General features: G+C 40.4%; 1 protein-coding gene across 2 annotated transcripts in view; it reads right to left on the reverse strand.

Annotated features, from left to right (window-relative positions):
• Window positions 1-15,852, reverse strand: part of LOC115108568 (zinc finger protein 644-like) — a 34,545-nt gene extending 18,693 nt beyond the window's left edge. For both annotated transcript variants that reach the window (XR_003860360.2, XM_029633070.2), the window contains exons 1-2: window positions 15,750-15,852; window positions 12,294-12,343 (exon numbers count right to left, since the gene is read on the reverse strand). The gene's annotated coding sequence lies outside the window, so the exon portion shown is untranslated. The remainder of the gene's footprint in view (window positions 1-12,293; window positions 12,344-15,749) is intronic.
• Between the last annotated feature and the right edge of the window lie 665 nt (window positions 15,853-16,517).

The following is a 16,517-nucleotide window of genomic DNA, read 5'->3' on the forward strand; positions in this document are numbered from 1 at the left end:
AGTAGCAGCAGTGTGATGAGTCAAAAGAGTTAGTGCAAAGGGGGGTCAACGCAGATAGTCCAGGTAGGTATTTGGTTAACTATTTAACTAGCTACAGTGCCTTGCGAAAGTATTCGGCCCCCTTGAACTTTGCGACCTTTTGCCACATTTCAGGCTTCAAACATAAAGATATAAAACTGTATTTTTTTGTGAAGAATCAACAACAAGTGGGACACAATCATGAAGTGGAACGACATTTATTGGATATTTCAAACTTTTTTAACAAATCAAAAACTGAAAAATTGGGCGTGCAAAATTATTCAGCCCCCTTAAGTTAATACTTTGTAGTGCCACCTTTTGCTGCGATTACAGCTGTAAGTCGCTTGGGGTATGTCTCTATCAGTTTTGCACATCGAGAGACTGACATTTTTTCCCATTCCTCCTTGCAAAACAGCTCGAGCTCAGTGAGGTTGGATGGAGAGCATTTGTGAACAGCAGTTTTCAGTTCTTTCCACAGATTCTCGATTGGATTCAGGTCTGGACTTTGACTTGGCCATTCTAACACCTGGATATGTTTATTTTTGAACCATTCCATTGTAGATTTTGCTTTATGTTTTGGATCATTGTCTTGTTGGAAGACAAATCTCCGTCCCAGTCTCAGGTCTTTTGCAGACTCCATCAGGTTTTCTTCCAGAATGGTCCTGTATTTGGCTCCATCCATCTTCCCATCAATTTTAACCATCTTCCCTGTCCCTGCTGAAGAAAAGCAGGCTCAAACCATGATGCTGCCACCACCATGTTTGACAGTGGGGATGGTGTGTTCAGGGTGATGAGCTGTGTTGCTTTTACGCCAAACATAACGTTTTGCATTGTTGCCAAAAAGTTCAATTTTGGTTTCATCTGACCAGAGCACCTTCTTCCATATGTTTGGTTTTGTCTCCCAGGTGGCTTGTGGCAAACTTTAAACGACACTTTTTATGGATATCTTTAAGAAATGGCTTTCTTCTTGCCACTCTTCCATAAAGGCCAGATTTGTGCAATATACGACTGATTGTTGTCCTATGGACAGTCTCCCACCTCAGCTGTAGATCTCTGCAGTTCATCCAGAGTGATCATGGGCCTCTTGGCTGCATCTCTGATCAGTCTTCTCCTTGTATGAGCTGAAAGTTTAGAGGGACGGCCAGGTCTTGGTAGATTTGCAGTGGTCTGATACTCCTTCCATTTCAATATTATCGCTTGCACAGTGCTCCTTGGGATGTTTAAAGCTTGGGAAATCTTTTTGTATCCAAATCCGGCTTTAACCTGTTAGGGATGACGCAGAATGTAATCCCAGTGCAGGAACATCAATCAGCGGAAATTTCAGAGCACCACCTATAGTTTTCAATAAAACTCAAACTTTCATTAAAACACACATGCAAGGTACTGAATTAAAGCTACACTCGTTGTGTAGCTTCTTCACAACAGTATCTCGGACCTGCCTGGTGTGTTCCTTGTTTTTCATGATGCTCTCTGCGCTTTTAACGGACCTCTGAGACTATCACAGTGCAGGTGCATTTATATGGAGACTTGATTACACACAGGTGGATTGTATTTATCATCATTAGTCATTTAGGTCAACATTGGATCATTCAGAGATCCTCACTGAACTTCTGGAGAGAGTTTGCTGCACTGAAAGTAAAGGGGCTGAGTAATTTTGCACGCCCAATTTTTCAGTTTTTGATTTGTTAAAAAAGTTTGAAATATCCAATAAATGTCGTTCCACTTCATGATTGTGTCCCACTTGTTGTTGATTCTTCACAAAAAAATACAGTTTTATATCTTTATGTTTGAAGCCTGGAATGTGGCAAAAGGTCGCAAAGTTCAAGGGGGCCGAATACTTTCGCAAGGCACTGTATTTATCAGTCTTATGGCTTGAGGGTAGAAGCTGTGCAGGGCCCTGTTGGTTCCAGACTTGCATGACGTTTGTACATGACATGACGTTTGGCTTGATTAAGTTCATTTTTATCATCCAGATAGCTTGTCAACAAAAGGTAATCTACATCATAATAGCATCCACTCTCTCTAGAGGGATTTTGGGGTATGATTATCTACGTCTGTATCCTGATTTGGGGTATGATTATGTATGCCTGTATTAGAGGTCGACCGATTATGATTTTTCAATGCCGCTACCGATTATTGGAGGACCAAAACAGGCAATACCGATTAATCGGCCAATTTTTTGTTTTATTTATTTGTAATAATGACAATTACAACAATACTGAATGAACACTTATTTTAACTTAATATAATACATCAATAAAATCAATTTAGCCTCAAGTAAATAATGAAACATGTTCAAGTTGGTTTAAATAATGCAAAAACAAAGTGTTGGAGAAGAAAGTAAAAGTGCAATATGTGCCATGTAAGAAAGCTAACGTTTAAGTTCCTTGCTCAGTACATGAGCACATATGAAAGCTGGTGGTTCCTTTTAACATGAGTCTTCAATATTCCCAGGTAAGAAGTTTTAGGTTGTAGTTATTATAGGAATTATAGGACTATTTCCCTCTATACCATTTGTATTTCATTAACCTTTGACTATTGGATGTTCTTATAGGCACTTTAGTCTTGCCAGTGTAACAGTATAGCTTCCGTCCCTCTCCTCGCTCCTCCCTGGGCTTGAACCAGCAACACAACGACAACAGCCACCATCAAAGCAGCGTTACCCATGCAGAGCAAGGGGAACAACTACTAGAAGGCTCAGAGCGAGTGACGTTTGAAACGCTATTAGCGCGCGCTAACTAGCTAGCCATTTCACTTCGGTTACACCAGCCTCATCTCGGGAGTTGATAGGCTTGAAGTCATAAACAGCGCAATTCTTTACGCACAACGAAGAGCTGCTGGCAAAACGCACAAACGTGCTGTTTGAATGAATGTTTACGCATCTGCTTCTGCCTACCAACGCTCAGTCAGATACTTAGATACTTGTATGCTTGTATGCTCAGTCAGATTATATGCAACGCAGGACATGCTAGATAATATCTGGTAATATCATCAACCATGTGTAGTTAACTTATAATTATGATTGATTGTTTTTTTATAAGATAAGTTTAATGCTAGCTAGCAACTTACCTTGGCTTACTGCATTTGCGTAACAGGCAGTCTCCTTGTGGAGTGCAATGAGAGAGAGGCAGGTCGTTGGATCCCCCGAGCTGACAAGGTAAAAATCTGTCGTTCTGCCCCTGAACAAGGCAGTTAACCCACCGTTCGTAGACCGTCAATGAAAATAAGAATGTGTTCTTAAATGACTTGCCTAGTTAAATAAAGGTAAAATATATATAATTATTTTTAAATCGTCAAATCGGCGCCCAAAATACCGATTTCTGATTGTTATGAAAACTTGAAATCGGCCCTAATTAATCATTCTGATTAATCGGTCAACCTCTAGCCTATATCCTGATTCGGGGTGTGATTATGTATGCCTGTATCCTGATTCGGGGTGTGATTACGTATGCCTGTATCCTGAGCAGGCGCACTGCACTCAGTCTTGTCAGCCTGAATCATGGTAATGTAATTACACAAAGCCTTTGATAACCAAACAATGTCATCCACTGCTAGAGTAAAAAGACATGTATTTGACTCAAACAGTTCTAATGAGAAGAAATGCATTAGTCACAAGTGCACTACTTTTGACCAGGGCTGACAGGGCTATGGTCAAAAGTAGTGTACTATATAGGGAATAGGGAACTATTTGGGACACAGACACTGTTATAGATTAAAATATATATATTAATAGCCTATGTTCTAAAATAGGTTGTGGTGTGTATATTTGGACTCAGTAAACAAAGGTTCGGAAGAATGTAAGAATAATAGAACATGCCTTGAGCTTTCTTTCTATTCTATGGAACAATAACAAAAACAGAGAGAAAAAAACGCTGATTACACACCATGAAGGCAATAGTGATGTAAAGTTGTGGCAATGTTGAGTGGACTCAAATTCAACTAGCCAGAAACATGCTCTGAAAGCAAGCCCCGAATTTCACTAAACAAAAGAATAATACATCCTGTCAGTAAAAACCAAGTGGGCTAGTTTCCTTTCTCAGAGTTAAGACTAAAGAGCATGTAAAAAACTACACCTCGCACCAAACCCCCAAACCTTTTCATGCCCTTTTCTCTAAAAAACAGAAAGAGAATAAATTAAATGGCTGTGATGGAAGAATTACTGATGAAAAAAAGGTGTAGAGAGAACATTGGGAGTGATAAAAGAGGACAGGGAGCGAGTGACAGTTGGGTTAAGACAGAAGTCATGTTCAATAGCAGGTAGCAACATCAAACGTTTGAGTTCACAGGGAACCTACGCAACCTTGTCTAGCACAAGGCTTTTCTGTTGTGTGGAGTAGATTATATCTGTTCAAACTGCTGACATGGCCTCATTTTCTGCCCGTAGTGTTAGAGAGGGGATTAAACTATATAAACTTTGAAGCTTTAAACAATACCTTTCAAAATTAAATGGATTAAGGGAGGGATGTCTGATGGGGATTTCCCTGGGCTTTGTTAGTTTTAAACTTCTCTCCTTTTTAAGGAGAAAAAAAAAAATCTTAGGTCTGAGGTTTTTTTCAAGCATTCATGTGACCGTTTTAGTGAGTTCTCTCTCTCTCACAATGAGGAGGAGACCAGGGACAGTGGCCACAGAGGAGCAGCTACTTTCCCTATGGGCTCTGGTCAAAGGCAGTGTTCTATATAGGGAGTAGGGTGCCATTTGGGACACAGTCACTGTGAATACTACAGCAGACAGATGGTTCATGAACATCATATCTGTTCTGTTTAGATACACACAAATACTGAGAAGAAAACAGTCACTGGCTAAGTCCCAAATGGCACTGTATTCTCTATATACAGTAGTGCACTACTTTTGACCAGAGCCCTATGGCTCTAAATGGGGAATAAGTTGCCATTTGGGACACACTCTAACTAAAGCATATCGCCGCCACACTCATCTACTCGGCTGGTTCTGGCAAGCTGTGCAGTGCTGTTCATGCCTGTTGAAAATGGCAGATTTCCATGTACTACTGTGTTTGTTGCATCCTTCATGACATGAGCTGTTGATTCATATCTTCTCATCTGTTTTGAATGTGTGATGTAGGCCTAGATGTAGAATGCATTGGTAGCTTTGCTATTTTTATTTATTTATTTATTTAACTTATTTATTAGTTGTATGGATTTTGGCTTTTAGTAAATGTGAGAGCTCACCATATATAAATACTTCGGGGCTATATGCATGATACAAGCAATTGCTATGATCATAATCGGGCATGCTCAGATTGCACCCTGTCTTTTTGTTGAGATGGAATTATATAAAATATAGGCCTATAAAACTTTGTCACTGACACTTTTCTGTAGTCACACACGTGACCAATCACATGAAAGAGATATCAGTGTCAAACTCCTCTCCAAACGGAGGACAGGCTCCTCTCTCTACCGAGTGAGCAGGCATCAGCACGCTTACATCTGGAGGAATGTCAAGCATCGCACATATCAGGATGAAAAACCTCTCATTACCTTTCTTTAAAAACATAACATGAATATCTGGCTCCGTCAGTCGTACAGAGTACATGGCAAGGATGGATCAGGCAGAAGGGGGTATAACAAGGACCTCTCACTAGCTAGCTACAGTACAAAGCAACCCAAACTCAATTGATTCGGCATTATTCATCATCAGTAGAACAGAGCATTGTCCCCCATTTAAAGTACTTTATACCTTTAAATCTGTGTGTTCTCCGATAATATTATTCCGTTTTAAAATACTTTCGGCAATTAGTGTATTCTCCAGGTAAAGAATGTGTAATCTAGCAGGCCGTTAGAGTGTTGTTAGATTGCTACACCTACTGTGTGGCAGCTGAGCTGAACTATATGGCTGGCCAGAAGTGGGGATGTGGTCCTTAGTCCTAGGCCCATAAACAAGAAGTAAATTATCTGCAAAGACTAACAATAATAATGACAACTGCCCATGAACTGTTCCTGGTTCGAAGGAAGGAAAATAACTTTCCCCTTCCAAGCAAACAATAAAATAATAAAAAACACATAGATATAGCTAGGGATACAAGTAAGTAAACACAAACCTTTCCAATCAAACATAATTGTATTTATTAACCTTTATAATCTAACCCACAATGCACTCTGGGTGATCAGAGACACTGAGCAACTTGAACGCACTGACCCTGACAGCAATGGGATTCCCTCTTGTCATTTCTCAAGGTCCACCTATCTAAGGTGTGCATACAGTACACACACATATACATCGAGATATACACACAGACCCCCCCCCCCCCCCACACACACACACACATAACATGATTATTCAGTGGTGCTTGTCAATTGCACCTTTCCAGCATGGATCAAAGAGTGGCTTGCACCAGGGGTTCTGCACCAGGACCAGTCATTAACATGGGCCTGCCACTCTACCAGCCCAGCCTCCAAATAAATCAAAGGGTCGGCCGGGGAAGAAAAGAGGCTAATATTTCCTCAATAACCCCAGAGAGGCTCCATGGAGAGATGCAAATTGCCTCCCAGGAGACCCCAGGGGGATGTGGAGGACAAGGGAAGCTGGCTGGGAGGCACCGCACTGGGGAATCTAATGAGTATAATGGTAAACGTATACAAGGAGAGGTGGAGTAGGAGGAGAAAGTGCTCTCTATTCATACCAATTAATATAATCTTATCAATGGAGGTACACCGTGGAGAGGTGGGGTGGGCTGGCGTCTACCGTCTAACCCTTAGCCACTGATCACAGGCGAGGGTTTGACACACACACACACACACACACACACACACACACACACACACACACACACACACACACACACACACACAGACACTCTCTACACACACACACACCCCATGTCCATCCTATGAGTATGTGTATTAATCAACAGAGACTAGGCCCCGGTCATTAACCCTATGGGAGGCTGGTCAGGCCTGGGGGAGTTTAAGGAGATTTTAAAAACCTCCCTCCCTCTCATTTCCAGATCAAAAGAAATCAGAAAAATCAAAGAGGTTCACAAATGTCCCTTTTTGACGACTGACTGACCCCCCCATTGTTCTGAGATATTTTATTTTATTGTAAGGATGTAGAAACATTACAACTGTACTAAATACCATTGGAAGTAGTCTTCTTCCACCTGCTATCTGTGATTTTAAATATAGATTCATGAATTATAGACAGAGCTTATGGCACCTATTGCTAATGCATGATATGACTATAACATGATATAACTTCATCTATTATGCTGCTGCGAGCGTGATTGCATCAGTTTGTGAGCGTTCAGAAAAAATATCCACAGAATACTGTTTTCGTGAAGGATGATTTAATCTTTCATTCCTTTTATTGAATTTGTAAGTTTGTTATTTTCTTCTCACTAACTTTCCGATGCTGTGGGATTCATTTCAAGTTGACTCTTCAAAGACTCTCAGTCAAATGTTCGCCAGGCAGTGCTTTCATCAGATTTACTCACATTGAAAACCTGATTTGGAAGCCCTAAAAATATTTTAATCTCTAACGATTCAGTTTATTACAGTTAAATACTATTAGTCACTATCAATCAGTCAAACTGTGAGTGAGAGTCTGAAACTATAACTTATAGCTCGTTCAAAATATTTGAATCTCTAACGATTCAGTTTAAGACTATCAATCCTTACTCTCAACCAGCTGAACATGTGTATCTGTAAGACACACTCCCTTAATCGCTTTCTGTTTAAATACGTATTTTTATATCTTTACATCAATAGAGCAAGATATGAGTAATAAAGTAGAGATTGACCAAATCCTCAATTACCCCTACAAGTTATCTATCAGATAACTGAGTACTGGTTTGAGCTAACATTAATCTATGATTGTCATAGTCACATGGGAGTACTTGTCAGATTTGTATCATGAGAGGTATATTACTGTAACCTGATCATGTGTATAACTGGACCTCTTCCAATACCAACAGTAACCAACAGATGGCCCTGCTGCAGCCTTCCGGTCCTGTACACACAGGTGGACTGGACACAACACTTCACAGGCAGAAACTCAACACACAACACAACACTAGAAGACTGAACTATGAAAGGCAAGATTCTGTGTACTTTATGATGTTATATATGAGCCACTTTATATGGATTTACTGTATTCTAGTCATGGCTCATCCTATATAACTACTGCTGTACACAACTTATCTATTCATATACTGTTCATACTGTCTATACACACCACTATATATATTTATTTATACACCGGACTCTGACATTGCTTGTTCTGATATTTCTCAATTTCATATTTTTTTATTATGTGAGTATTGTTTTTTTTGCTAGTTATTACTGCACTGTTGGAGCTAGAAACAAGCCTTTCGTTGCATCTGCGATAACATCTGCTAATCTGCGTACGTGAACAATAAACATTGATGTGATTAGAAGAATAACTGTACCAATGATAAAAAGATAGTGTTTTACTCCTATCTTCTTAATATCAAACACGTATTCCAAATGTCTGAGTAGGATACTGTAATTTACCAGGTAGCAGTCCTTCAATGCAATTTTTTAAAGATTTGTAATATAACCTCTGCAGTCAGAATAATGAGATTATGTTAAGTACAGTGGCATTAGTATGAACAGCTGACCATGCAGCGATCTTACCCCTCTTAAGAAGTGAATAATACTCAAATCAGAACAGGATTTAGTTTAAGGGAGCATTTGCACTGCCCTAAAAATGGCATACAAATCCTTCAAAAATATCATATGAAAAAATGTCCCTGATCTATCCTTTTGAAGGTCATTTATAAATCAAGCTGGCAGGAATGTGTCTAGAATGAGCTGATTAGATGAGGATTTGTCTCCCTGAGATGGTTGAGAGGAGAGAAAGGAAGGTTCATCACTATGTAACAACTAACCATAAGTATAACGGTAGGCTCAGAAAGCAGGGAGCACCAGTGACTAGATCAATTAAAAAGTGTTCAGATGAAACAGACGCTAAGCTACAGGACTGTTTTGCTAGCACAGACTGGAATATGTTGTGGGATTCCTCCAATGGCATTGAGGAGTACACCACATCAGTCATTGGCTTCATCAATAAGTGCATTGATGACATCGTCCCCACAGTGACCGTACGTACATACCCCAACCAGAAGTCATGGATTACAGGCAACATCCTCACTGAGCTAAAGGCTAGAGCTGACGTTTTCAAGGAGCCACCATAGCCTGTGCCCTGTGCCCAAAAACACTAAGGCAACCTGCCTAAATGACTACCAACCCGTAGCACTCACGTCTGTAGCCATGAAGTGCTTTGAAAGGCTGGTTATGGCTCACAACAACACCATTATCACAGAAACCCTAGACCCACTCCAATTTGCATACCACCCCAACAGATCCACAGATGGTACAATCTCTATTGCACTCCACACTGCCCTTTCCCACCTGGACAAAAGGAACACCTATGTGAGAATGCTATTCATTGACTACAGCTCAGCGTTCAACACCATAGTGCCGAAAAGCTCATCAATAAGCTGGGACTAAACACCTCCCTCTGCAACTGGATCCTGGACTTCCTGACGGGCCACTCCCAGGTGGTAAGGGTAGGTAACAACACATCCGCCACGATTATCCTCAACACAGGGGCCCCTCTGGGGTGCGTGCACAGTCCCCTCATGTACTCCCTGTTCACTCATGACTGCACGGCCAGGCACGACTCCAACACCATCATTAAGTTTGCCAATGATACAACAGTGGTAGGCCTGATCACCGACAACGACGAGACAGCCTTTATGGAGGAGGTTAGAGACCTGGCCATGTGGTGCCAGGACAACAACCTCTCCATCAACGTGATCCAGACAAAGGAGATGATTGTGGACTACAGGAAAAAGAGGACCGAGCACGCCCCCATTCTCATCGACGGGGCTACAGTGAAGCAGGTTGAGAGTTTCAAGTTCCTTGGTGTCCACATCACCAACAAACGAATATGTCCAAGCACACCAAGACAGTCGTGAAGAGGGCACGACAAAACCTATTCCCCGTCAGGAGACTGAAAAGATTTGGCATGGGTCCTCAGATTCTCAAAAGGTTCTACAGCTGCACCCCCGAGAGCATCCTGACTGGTTGGGCCCTAAAAATTGTCAAAGACTCCAACCACCCTAGTCATAGACTGTTCTCTATGCTACCACACGGCAAGCGGTACCAGAGCGCCAAGTCTAGCCTGTGTAGCCCTATGCTCAAATCTCAAAAATGTCACATCCAACTCTGAGAATAAATGGGAAATTTAATTAGGATGGCCACAACCTTGATAGATATCACAGAAAGGTCCAGCTGCCTTGTTACTAATTTAGTGGCAAACTTCTGCTGTTACCCTCTCAATCAATACAAACACAGGGCTTACACTTTTGGTTAATTGGCGCTCAATGAGTGAATAGCTTCCACATCAATAGAACATTCTTCCGGCCTTGGTTGTATTGATCCTGGAATCTGCACAAGAATTTTCAAACGTCTTTTCTGATTGGGCCTTCTTGTCTGTGGTCTAGCATGTGGTTAATTTGGATGACATTATGTGGTCACATTATGAAGATTATATTATTACTACAGAGCTACAGAATGGAAATACAAATACTTTCTATTTCTTTTAAATATCACTAAACGTACCTGTATTTATATGTGCATTCAACATACTGTAGACTTGGTGTAGACGTATCTATTCAGTCATAAGTAAATCTTGTATACAGTTAGCATCTTAGAAATGTAGTTTAATTTAGTATGGAACACAATGAAAATGTTTCAATCCTTTTTTCCTCTGAAATATTGCTTTTTTTTTGTGATTGTCGACCTTCACTGTTGTCAGACTCTACAAATACTCCTCTAAAAATTATAGACTGCAATGACAAATCAAAAATAGTAATTAATCACTGTAATGCTTGCCTATTGTTATGTGCCATTGTTCATCTAGACCTGTAACTCAACTCGTCTGAATGGGGGGGGGGGGTTAATTAAGGCATTAGTGATCATATTGTGCCCCTTAGTGGTGGGAACGCTCTGTAACCTGACAGACATGTTTGAGGAGAACAGACAGATTGGCTGACACTGTAGAGATACTTCAACAAGCCTGTGTTACTGGAGTGCCCAGTGAGTTTAGGGGTCAAAACCCCAGGAGACCTGCAAGGGGCTAGAACCCTCTCTCTACACATGATGCACTATATAGTCCAAGTAAGGGACCAACAGTGAATGTTGTGATTGTCCTGAGGACGTCCCCGGTTACCTTGGATATAGATCAAACGTACCATGAATGTATGTCATTCAAGAAAATAGAATATTAATTTCAATATTACAATATTACTAGATCACATAACACTTAAAATCACAGTCATTTTGTTTTGCGTCAATCTCTTCTTGGTCTATGTGTATGACTAGAGGTATAATCAGAGTAACAGGAAATAGACTTAACACTGCCTATGACCTGCCAAGCGTGGTGTAGTGTAGTGTATTGTTGGAGATGGCAGTGACAAATGGTGTGCGTCCCAAATGGTACTCTATTTCCTGTGGCTCTTGGTCAAAATTAGTGCACTATATACTGTAGGGAATAGGGTGCAATTTGGGATGCAGCGACGGAAGTGATATCTGAGATTTAATTTGACTCTGCTTAATCTAATCACACCTAGCTATAGTATCAGAGCAGTTCACAGCTCTGAGCTACAGTTTCAGGTGTTATGGCAGTATGTATGGAGAAACACAACTGCGTCTCACAATCATCACACCTCAACAACATACAGTCACATTATTGTGCGTTAAGATCCCTTTCCTTCAATATAACCTGAAAAAAATGATCAGTCATGCATGACATCTTCTTAAATTTTGAATTTAATATGCATTCATTGAAGTTACAAAGATAAGTAGCCCTTTCCTGCAGTCAAATGACTAGCGGCCTCATGGGTGGAATGTTGTTAATATTTTTATAATTTCATAATTAATAAACATATATTTTTTTAAACAGCTTAAAATATTGTGTTTCTTTGTCAAATGGTTTTGTTATATTTCAGTCATAAAGTGTAATATTGGGAAGAAAACTCAAAATTGAATACATTTCAACTCTATAGCTGACATATCTGACATGGTACAGGTGTATTTTTCTTAAGCCCATAACCATGTGTGTGAAGTGTATACTTTAGTTTCAAATTAGATTTGTTTAAGACTACCAAAACCCTGATTTAGCACACTACAGTAAAAGGTTATGGTTAATATGGTTCAGCACAAAATGCAATTGTAGACATGTTACTAATGCTTGTGGTTTACTAATAGATGATTCCAAAGCAGTCATTCCTTACCAATCTGTTCCAAACCATTGGTTCCACTCTACGGTCTTCTGAAAACCCACCTGTAATAAAGAAATAAAAATGGTCTTTATGTATCCACACAGTAATATAGCGTAGCATACAGTATCAAAACTTGAGTTTTAAAAGTGATACACAAATGTTCCCTTCAATGGCAATGGTACAATGGCAGTGTTGGCTACTGAAGTAGCTGCAATAGGACATTTCCTATAGATTCAATGGGTTATACTAAGAGGATATTATCAATGTATGCCACATCATCCAATCATTCTGCCCTTATTTCCTTTTGCTACTAAAAGATATGTGGTCCTTGGTACTATATCCTTCCTAAGGATTACTAAAATATCTCATCTCTCACTGCAGCTGCTCATCTGAGTTGATAATTCAGGGCAGTGTACTCCCGTTACAGTAGTCCCTGGCGTCTTCATTTATAGCAGTATGAGCGCGTCAAGACAGCAGACTCAAGTTGTGTTCCAAATGGCACCCTATTCCCTACATAGTGCACTACCTTTGACCAGAGCGGCCTATGGGGCCTGGCCAAGAGTAGTGCACTATGTAGGGAATAGGGTGCCATTTGGGATGCATTCCTGTACACATGATGTTTTGCTATGCCGTGCATTCTGCGTATTCTGGCGTCTTACATTTGACCTTGTCAAGTTACATATAATCAATGAGGATAACTTGCCTAGTCCATCTCATTTATTAAGTCAAACTGGGAAATCGGTTTACAAGGAGGAATTTGCTATGTGTGTGTGTGTGTGTGTGTGTGTGTGTGTGTGTGTGTGTGTGTGTGTGTGCTTGCGTGTGCGTGATGCCAGAGTGTACAGTTGAAGTCAGAAGTTAACATACACCTTAGCCAAATACATTTAAACTCTGTTTTTCACAATTCCTGACATTTAATCCTAGTAAAAGGTCTCTGTTTTAGGTCAGTTAGGATCACCACTTTATTTTAAGAATGTGAAATGTCAGAATAATAGTAGAGAGAATGATTTATTTAAACTTCTATTTCTTTCATCACATTCCCAGTGGGTCAGAAGTTTACATACACTACATTAGTATTTGGTAGCATTGCCTTTAAATTGTTTAACTTGGGTCAAACATTTTGGGTATCCTTCCACAAGCTTCCCACAATAAGTTGGGTGTATTTTGGCCCATTCCTCCTGACAGATATGGAGTAATGGAGTCAGATTTGTAGGCCTCCTTGCTTGCACACACGTTTTTAGTTCTGCCCACAAATTTTCTATGGGATGAGGTCAAGGCTTTGTGATGGCCACTCCAATACCTTGACTTTGCTGTCATTTTGTCACAACTTTGGAAGTATGCTTGGGGTCATTGTCCATGTGGAAGACCCAGTTGTGACCAAGCTTTAACTTCCTGACTGATGTCTGAGATGTTGCTTCAATATATCCACATCATTTCCCCCTCCTCATGATGCCATCTATTTTGTGAAGTGCCCATCTATTTGGGGAAGTGCACCAGTCCGTCCTGCAGCAAAGCACCCCCACAACACGATGCTGCCACCCCCGTGCTTCACGGTTGGGATGGTGTTCTTCGGCTTGCAAGCCTCCCCTTTCTCCTCCAAACATAACGATGGTCATTATTGCCAAACAGTTCTATTTTTGTTTCATCAGACCAGAGGACATTTCTCCAAAAAGTACTATCTTTGTCCCCATGTGCAGTTGCAAACCGTAGTCTGGCTTTTTAATTGCGGTTTTGGAGCAGTGGCTTCTTCCTTGCTGAGCGGCCTTTTAGGTTATGTCGATATAGGACTCGTTTTACTGTGGATATAGGACTTTTGTACCTGTTTCCTCCAGCATCTTCACAAGGTCCTATGCTGTTGTTCTGGGATTGATTTGCACTTTTCACTCCAAAGTACATTCATCTCTAGGAGACAGAATGCGTCTCTTTCCTGAGCGGTATGGTGGCCGCGTGGTCCCATGGTGTTTATACTTGCATACTATTGTTTGTACAGATGAACGTGGTACCTTCAGGCGTTTGGAAATTGCTCCCAAGGGCTGAATAAGACTTGTGGAGGTCTACCATTTTTTTATGAGGTCTTGTCTGATTTCTTTTGATTTTCCCATGATGTCAAGCAAAGAGACACCGAGTTTGAAGGTAGGCCTTGAAATATATCCACAGGTACACCTCCAATTGACTCAAATTATGTCAATTAGCCTATCAGAAGCTTCTAAAGCCATGACATAATTTTCTGGAATTTTCCAAGCTGTTTAAAGGCACAGTCAATTTAGCGTATGTAAACTTCTGACCCACTGGAATTGTGATACAGTGAATTATAAGTGAAATAATCTGTCTGTAAACAATTGTTGGAAAAACTTCTGACTTCAACTGTAGATCAACTTTCACATAAAGTCAATATTATTTGAGGTAGGTCATAATCATAGATTATCATAATATGTTATAAATGCTTCGGGGTTTGCATGAATTCCAGGTACAGTGTAACTGGGGTGAGTGACTCCCATAACTGAAAGGTGTTATTAATGTTCTATTAATGTGGGCATACTTAATTAGCAGTTGTTGTGGCAGATTACCTTCAAAGTGCAAAGATCCCATTGCCTTTAAAGTAGGCTACTGCAGGAATCTGTTTCTAGAACAATGGTTTACAGTTAACATTAGGGCATGCAGAGACATGATACCCATATAATGCATTTCACATATTGTTTTCATGTTTGAATGGAATGGACACAGTGATATTTATACATGCAAATAGCACTTGATTCTATGAGTATCTTTAGTATGGGAAAGGCATTCCATGACAGCAGAACCCCCCCAAAAAATGTGGGAATCGATTATAATAGTATTTAATACTTTGAAACAATCAGTCTAAGTTTCAAATAGGTTAAGTGCATGATTCGTGTAAGTATTCTAAAAAGTTGAGGAGGTAGCCTGGGGTAGTGGCTACAAATCTGACCTAATTAGTTGAGGAATGCATTGCTCCATGCTTGTTTGAATACTTGAAGTGTCAAATGACTAAAATATCAGACTGGCTGCAGATGTGACACGTCTAGCTCCCCCTTTAATTAAAAGGTATAGCCCTCTACGTTAAGTTATTGGGTACAGGTAGGCTACAGCCCCATTGCGTAGCTAAAGAAACAACAAAGAGTCTATTGAGTAGCTGAAAGCTAAGAACTTTTGGAACGGTGCTTAACTACAACATACAGGACAATGGAGTGCTTAGTGAGTATCGGGTAACTTGACAGTGCACAAATTGGTGAATGGAAGTCAAGTCCATCAGTCCATACTGACCATTATGCATGTCGAGCCAACGTCTTGCGTTATCTCATCTCTATGCCAGTATGGTGCCAGTGTGTCCGCTGTAATTCCGTGCTCAATAAAACCAGGGCTACCACGAACCTCTAAACATGTCAACACCAGATACCCCAAATAATAATATATTGTCTATAGACGCGTGTATCGAAGCATGAGACCTACCTTCCCAATGCAGGAAACAATAACAATTAGCAAGTTTGTCATTACACTTGACACTGTACGTTTTTCGTCCTCCATCCATTACAGTGTCGCCATTTTGCTTAAAATTCTGCAGGTTAAACTATAATTCTGAGAGGGATGTTTGCAGCGGAGGGAAATAAATGTTAACGTTAGCTGAATAGCACAGCGCATAGGACTTCTTCTCTTTCGCCGACACTGCAAAAGGCAATGAACATAATGTAATAGAATCGGTATTTTCCATTCATGTTCGATTTATGGCAATGGTCTTCACGACAAAAAATAGCGGTCCCCTATTCAAAATATGGACCATCCCAGACCCACTGTAGAAAAGTCGTTGGGTTAAATGGAGCTTGGAAGATGGCAATAACTGTAGGGGTAGAGTGATAATGTTGTCTAAAACACACGATGAAATGTTTGTTAGACAGTGGAATGTTACATTGTAGCCAGGCACCATCAAATGTTAAATTAATTGTGCTGGACATGGATTTCACTCAACATTTTATTGGAAGGGTGGGGAAAATGACATTACTGTATACACACACCATTAGCTTCCTGATTGTACCCCTTCTCCTCTCAAATTGAAATGTGACATCATACTATATTGTTTTATTGTAGTAGCATATTTTTACTTTGAACACTACCATTTCTTTATGCAGTACTTTACAAGTGACTGGGGCGGCAGGTAGCCTAGTGATTAAGAGTGTTAGGCCAGTAACCAAAAGGTTGCTTCTTTGAATCGCAGAGCCAACT

The sequence above is a fragment of the Oncorhynchus nerka genome, linkage group LG24 (assembly GCF_034236695.1).
Source record: "Oncorhynchus nerka isolate Pitt River linkage group LG24, Oner_Uvic_2.0, whole genome shotgun sequence".
NCBI lineage: Eukaryota > Metazoa > Chordata > Actinopteri > Salmoniformes > Salmonidae > Oncorhynchus > Oncorhynchus nerka.